Source organism: Trifolium pratense, linkage group LG2 (assembly GCF_020283565.1).
Source record: "Trifolium pratense cultivar HEN17-A07 linkage group LG2, ARS_RC_1.1, whole genome shotgun sequence".
In the NCBI taxonomy this organism is placed as follows: Eukaryota; Viridiplantae; Streptophyta; class Magnoliopsida; order Fabales; family Fabaceae; genus Trifolium; species Trifolium pratense.
This window is the reverse complement of record NC_060060.1, coordinates 57,879,052-57,887,375: the sequence shown is the minus strand read 5'-3', so window position 1 is coordinate 57,887,375 and position 8,324 is coordinate 57,879,052.

Here is an 8,324-nt window from a genome sequence, read left to right as displayed (position 1 = left end):
TTAGTAGTAAAAGGCAAGCTAAGTCTCAAAAAAGTCAAGTAGGCCTATGAAATCTTTAACAAGTTGACATTGTGTTATCTTATAGAACAACATGATTGTAACTTGAGGAGTGCTAGCAACACACTCTTTAATAAACACACTCTAATACACTCTCTTCTATTGGTTAAAATTTATATGGGTCCCATAAAAATTATATGGGTCCACATTTTTTTATGGGACCCATGTGAATTTCAACCAATAAAAAAGAGTGTGTTGGAGTGTGTTTGTTAAAGAGTGTGTTGCTAACATTATTCTTGTAACTTTTAGGTTGAGTATCTTAATTAGTACTAGTTAGTGTTCTAATTGTGATTATTTTTTTTCTAATTGTGATTATTAATATGCACATTCTGTTTTTGATCTATAAGAAAAAAATTTAGTTTTTGTCCAATTCCTTTCCGCCAATGTAAAAACGTGTAATACTACAAATTTCTATTTGTCATTACTTTTTATGTCCGGTAGTTTTGTTGTTAGAAATTCTACTTTAAAGATATATAAATAGAATGTTCGGGGTTCAAACTCCTACTTCTACATAATATATGTAATGTTTCTAAATAAATGGAAGGTCCGAAATTCGAACCACAACTACTACCTTCTATTTATCATTATTATTCTAATTCAAATAATTTTCAAACATCGATCTACCATATATTATACGAGTTACAACCACATTTTAATAATCAAATAAAATTTATTTATACTGGTAATCTGTTTCGGGGTTTAAAAGCCCTAAATAATGCTCTGTATTTTTCCATAAATATCTACGAATTATTTCCCTAAACAATGATTGTTTAGACTTTAGACACACCTATTAATCTTGCTTTTTCTATGCAGCCCTTTAAATTACTAGTCCTGCCTAGGGACATATAGTAAAAGAAAATTGAATAGAACATTCTAATGCTTAATTAAATCATTGAACACAGTTTAATATTTTTAATCAAATAGTAGTAGCATACTATAATAAGAAATCAATTTTTCAAAACAATTTTTCCCCTCAATTTTCACATCTCAACCATCAATCATATTTTCTCCATATCTTTTAAATTAAAATATTGCTTTATATTTATCATCAAATGGTCTATTGTTTCACATTATTTCTTCAATTTTTTTTTTCACTTGAAAGAATCCTTTCTCGTTGCTATGTCTAACAAAAAGTAGAACCTCGGGAAGCGGGCAAAGTGGTGCTTTTTTGTAGTTCAATTCTTTTTTTCACCAATGATTGAAGATATTTTATTTCAACTATATGAATGGCATAAATAAAGTATCACCATAACACCAAAATAATCTATGATAAGTAGCTTTTTCATTTGTCAAAAAAAAAAAAAGAAGCTTTTTTCAAACAAACAAAAACGTGCAAGTTGTCCTTACGATTTAGCGTGTGTTTGGTTCTGCGGCGGAGAGAATTGATTTTGGCAGAATTGATTCTGTAAAATTGATTCTGGCCAAAATTGATTTTAAGCTGAAGTGATTTATGTTTGGATATATTCATGAAAAAGTGAGTTGAACAAAAAATCATTAGTTTTAGATACTTTATCAATTATCAAACAGTGCAATGCATTAATGAACTTCAAAGTTTTGAAATTATTTCAATCCGTGAGTCTGTCTAAATGAGTTATGAGAAATCTATTCAACTTTTTCTTAGTCCCATCAATAGATCTCGTCTGTTGCCTTGTATACATTTTACTTTGTTTTTAAGACAATTTAGAGGGTTTAATTATCCCAAAAATATCAATGATTAACCATCATATATAACATTGTGGATGTCTTAAAATCTGGGCATTTCGCAATTGCCTCACTTGTGAAGCAGTTGAAAGCATGCGCGAGGCAGATTCGCGAGTGTGGATCTGGGGTGCGAGGCCCCGGTGCAAACGCAAGGCAGATTCCTAAGTGTTTTAACATTTTGTGAAGGGAAGTTTGATTCTTCAAGGAGATCTTATCTTATCTTTACTTACTATAAAAGATAGAAGTTGCAACCCTAATTGAATGACATCATACATGATGTCATTGGAAACCCTAACTCCTTAAAAAACCTTATCCATCATGACCAACCATCTCTTGACACCTATAAGTATGTGTGAGCCTATCATGTGTAGTTCAATAGTGATATGACAAGTGTGTCATGATCTTTGCACTTAGTGTCTTATGTCATGTGTGATGCAATAAGTCCAATGCTCATGTGACAATTGTATCTTGGTAATTACTCAAGAAGCTTTTGAAACCTCCATCATGCATGCATTGACCACATATATCTTTTTCAAGCCAAATGACACCTTAATCAAGTGACAAGTAGTACTTCATTTTCTACTATCCTTCCATGGTTTTGCATAATATCATTTGTTATTTTTCTTCTCTACTATCTATCCATGGCTTTGCATAATACCATTTGCTATGTTCCTCATATCCTCATTGCATTGCATCTATCTATCTCATTGGCTTTAAAAGCTTCACTTAGCATTCATCTATCTCTTCACTTTCAAACACTATATATAAACTCATTTCAATCCATCAAATACACACACTAGCTTAACCTTTCATCCACCACCCTCACTCTCACCCACACACACCACACACATCAATTTTCTATCTCTTTCACAACCTACATCACATTAAATTTTCATCTTCTTCTCAAAACCACCACCATCACCACCGCAACAACACAAATTTTTACACAAAAAATTTACAAAAAAAAAAAAGAAAGAGTAGAGGATTCAATCACTTTGTTTAAGGGCTTGCTCAAGCAACCCATTTATTTAAGGTGCATCAAGTTAGAGTAAAAATCATGCAACTATAAGAAAAAATAGATGATTCAAGCACTTTGTTTAAGAGATTGATTTTGAAGAAAATGAGATTAAAATACTTATAAATGTTGTTTATTTTGTTTAAACTTGAGAGCACTATCAAGAAATGTGACGAACATGTTCTCTCACCCACACACACCACACACATCAATTTTCTATCTCTTTCACAACCTACATCACATTAAATTTTCATCTTCTTCTCAAAACCACCACCATCACCACCGCAACAACACAAATTTTTACACAAAAAATTTACAAAAAAAAAAAAGAAAGAGTAGAGGATTCAATCACTTTGTTTAAGGGCTTGCTCAAGCAACCCATTTATTTAAGGTGCATCAAGTTAGAGTAAAAATCATGCAACTATAAGAAAAAATAGATGATTCAAGCACTTTGTTTAAGAGATTGATTTTGAAGAAAATGAGATTAAAATACTTATAAATGTTGTTTATTTTGTTTAAACTTGAGAGCACTATCAAGAAATGTGACGAACATGTTGTAATAATATATGTTTTTCTAAGCATGATTTAGTGAAACTTAACAACAACAAAATTGGTGAAGGTGAAAGAAGAGAGATGAGAGAGTTTTCGGATTAGAGAGAGAAGAAGAGAGAGAAAATGAATGGAAAATGAGCAAATTTGAGTTTTATGGCAGAAGTGTGCACCCGCGCCATCCTGACCTTTGAGCTTTAACAGATCAAGGTTGTATAATTAATTTCCATATAAATTAATTGACTTTAAACAAATTTCAAGCGGGTCATGCCAGCCCTTAATCCTAAAAAATAAAAATAAAAATGTGTACCCTTATGAATGTTATACCAATTACTCAATGACCAATTAATTGTAATCAATATGACAATATCCTTAAGAGAAAAAAAAATGTACCCATATGAATGCTATTTTTAAGGGATTAATTATGAATGCTATTTTTTAGGGATGGTTGATAACTAAATTATCTCTATCTAAATCTTTCCACATTTTTAGTTACACAATTTAACATTTTCGCCTTCTTCTCTAAATACTATTTTCTTTCAAGAGGTGATTAGATTTGTAAAACAAAAGAAAAATGATAATTATTGGAAATCAATGACCCATCTCACCACACAAATTGAATTTGATTTACGCAAACTTATGATTAACTTATATCATTCCAACTTATGTTTTACGATTAACTTATATCATTCAAACTTATGTTTTACGATTAACTTATATCATTCCCGTATTACTTTCCATCTCATTTATTTATCACCATTCCATTGTTGGTCTTTGAATATGATGAGACTCATTCGCGTATTAAATTTGATTAATGTATCACTTTGCTCAATAATTGGGTGGTATAACTTTGTTAATAAGTATTTTAATATCGACATCTATGATTGACAATGTCCATGATTGACATATATATGACGTTCCGTCGAACCCATGCAACACACGGGCAGTGGCGGAGCAAGACGAAAAAACTGGGGTGGGCCGCTATAAATATAAACGGGGTTTGAACCGTAAATATTTGAAATTCATGTATGTATTACTATGATTATACTCATAAGGATTAAATAAGTTTTTAGAGTTTATCAATATACTATATTTCAATTTTAATCTCTTTAAAAAATTTCAAGCAAGTTTTGGTCTTTCCGAATGTTTTTCATCATGACATTTGTCCTATTTTTAAGTCAATTCATGTGTAAACTTCACATTTATAATTGTAATATTATATGAATCTTTCTCACAAAAATTTATAATTTTTTAACCAAAAATAGATTAAACATGAATGTTTATACACTAAAACTCTATTTTAAATAAAAAAATTAAGTACTTTTTAAAACAAAAAGAATATTTTGACAAAATAAATAACACATTTTATAACATTTAATAGGTTATTAAATAATATAACATTAGAAGAGGTGCTTCAAAAAGTAAATTAAAAGGGACATTTGAACTATTAAGAATAAAAAATAAAAATAGCAGAACAAGTTTAACGGGAGTTTGAAATAAGGGTTTGAAACCCCCGCAACTAAAGCGTAGTGGGAGAGTTATGAATAAAATACGACATAGCGGGGGTTTTTAACCGCCGCTATCTACTAACAAAACCGCCGCTACATAGTGTACTCATGAAAAAAAAATAAAAAATTTTGGGGCGGGCCATGGCCCTGCCCAGCCCACATGCAGCTCCGCCCCTGCACACGGGCTTTGCTCATATAATTGGGTAGTATAACTTTGTTAATAAGTATTTTAATATCAACATTCATGATTGACAACGTCCATGATTGACACATATATGACGTTTCGTCGAACCCGTGCAACGCACGGGTAGTCGACTAGTCTTTTCTTATAGATACAAAGAGAGGAAATTCTTAGGGCTTCAAACCTAAGCTTTGGGCACTCTTTGCGGGTGATATTTAAGATTGAGAAACACATCGCAAAAACTTTAGATAGTAAGATTCATGGTTCGTCTTTATGGTTAAGAGATTGTGATATATTTGGATAGAAATTAAGGTTTGTTCTTGTGAAAACTATTGTAGCTAATTTTTAGTAATTAGTAACCCATCTGTATCTCTTGTAAAGACTCATTAATATTAGATCAAAGAGCTGCTCTTTCCTCCGGTAGGTCATTTTTAGGCCTAATTACTACGTAAACAATCTTTATGATGTTGTAATTTTATTACTCCTCCGTCTCAAAACAATTGTCCCTGTTGACCGTTGACATTTATTTTGACCGTTTTTTTTTTACTAATGTACAAAGACAAGTATTAGCAAATAAGATCTTTTTTACTAATTTTCACAATATTAAATTTTTATAATTTTTCATGAAAGAAAACTAAAGATATTAATGATTAAAATTATGTATTAGTATGCATAAGGATTATTGTTTTGGGACGGAGGTAGTATTGTTTGAACTATTTAGTGTGATTGTTATTGACTTTGTCCCTCACACCTTTCGTACCCTCGTTCATGAGCAAATTGTGGAATTGTTCCTTCATCAACAACCGATTTGAGATGTCATTTGCCCGATACAATCCTTGGAGCCTTTCCCAGAGTTTCAAAGTGTTTTTTATAAAAAGGACCGGAGGGAGTATATAGCATCGGTCCCCTTGTTTCACCACACTAAGCGATGTAAGACTTCTACAATATATATCTAATTTTGTTTAACCTCCTTTCATACTTAAGAGAATGAGTGATGCAAGACTTGACAATCAACCCCACCCTAATATATAGAGTACAAAGCAAAAAAATAATTGATTTGATGTGATTTTAGAGAACTCATATCTTCACTTCAAAAGAAAGAAAAAGAAGCGAATCAAAGAATGCAAGGTGTGGCAATTGAAAAAAAAAATCTATATATTCACTCTTAAGGTTAAGGTGAAGTTTTGTAGTTCAAATTTGACAATTTCAAAAGTATTGTTGTGTTATGGTTATGATTATCAATCAAGTTAAGCTTACTTGGTAGAAAAATAAACAATGAAGGGGGGAGTTGTAGGCCATAGGGGTGGTTTCCTAGGGTAAGACAAAGTGACCCCCATGACACCAAGTACCAACAAAATACTTTTTGATCTATATAGTACCAACAAGATACACATCTATCTATGTATAACCATAGTGCTGAATTATGCAATTTATGCTTGTCAATTTTCTTGCCCAATTTTTTTGACCAAATTCTAAATGTAACATATATTCAAATTCTAAATAATTTTTAATAATGTACACATTACACGTGTGTGGAAACTTTCTTTCTGACCATAATGTAATTACAAAGTACACATTGACCTGTTGAATTGCTGTTGGATGTATATACTTGTTGTTGGATATTAACGATTTGAGATTTTTTTTTATCATGATATTATTAGTACAAAATTTCATATGAGCCAAGAATAGAACCATAGTTGAGGACCAAAATGTTGGAGATTTTTGTTTGGGAAGATACTGCAACACTTAATAAAGAAGATGTTGTTGTTTAAATTTGAGACTTTTCCACTTCAAGTGATATGAGTTTAGTTCTACTTAAACCAACTCAATTTTGGTTGATATATGTTGCAATTTGTTATAATTCACAATTATTTTTTGGATTAATTAAAATAAATTTCTTTTAAAAGTTTGTTAAAAACAAGTCTATTAGTATGTAGATAGTAAGAGCATAACTTTTTACCCAAAATTGGTTTATAAATTAAGTGTGCTAAATTTACCCAAAACTTTAAAAGTAAAAACTTATTACATAGAAAAATAATGGTTTTTAAGTTGTTTAATGTAACAAATAAATCTTTAAGTTTTTAGCTAACAAATCAATCATTTAAGTTTTTAACTTGTTGCACTGTTATCCTTTTTTCAGTTATCCTTTCTTTGAGTTGGACCTCAATTGTCATGGGCCATGGTTCAAATTAAATTGAACCTCAAAATCATCATGGTTAATATCATAATTAATGATTGCGTCAACATTTTTGTAAATATAGGATAACTGAAAAGTTATAACGGTTCAAGAGATTAAAAACTTAAAATACGTATTTATTACGTAAAAAGCTTAAATAATTCAATTGTTATAAACGCAAAACTTAAAAGTTAGTGTATTATCACCTCCGCAAATTGTGCTCACCGTCGCGCAACACATCTACAATATACTGGTTAGATATTATTAGAATTCTATAAATAAAAGTTAAACCATGCTTTGTGTCAAAATAAAAAAAAAGTTAAACCATGCTCACAACTTTCCTAATCAGTAGTTAATTAACTAATTGTGTCATATCCATTCAAATCCAGATTTAAGACTTTGTCAATAAAAGCTTTGTTTGACTTTCATAAGAAATCTCAAATTAATTTATTTAGTAAAAATCTTTCTACAGGATCTATCTATATCCACTTTCTTTTTAGTCATAGATTGAAGACTAGGGAGCAAAGTTTATGGAAGTCCTTGAAATGCTAAAACTATTATGGACCATATCTTATGGTGGCATCACCTGCCTCCTTTATTTAATTAAATATAGTTATATTAAATTTTTCACTTTTGTAACATTCTCTTTAGAGCTGTAAAGTAAAAAAGAAAACATTCACTTTAGCAATTACAACCTAGAGTTTGGTCTTAGAATAACACGCTGAATTTTGGCATGTTGGTATGAGTTCACAATTTGAATGTATTGTTCAAAATCTCAAGTTGTCTTCTTTAATTAAAATAATGGGTTAAATATGATGACAAAAGCAAGCAAATATCTTGAAAAGTGAAGTTACTTGGTCCAGAAGTAAGAAAAGTGGAAAAAACAGTAAAAAAGGGCAAAAACGTAATAAATAGCGTGCACCATCGTACCTATGATGAGATCCAGCATGACGCGACGAGAAGACGGTTTAAATTGAAGAAAATCTGCAACAAATCTTTATCATCGTGCCACGATGACATCGTACCTACGATGAGATCCAGCATGGCGCGACGAGAAGACGATTTAAATTGAAGAAAATCTGCAACAAATCTTTACCATCGTACCACGATGACTTGTCATCGTGGCACGATGAAAGA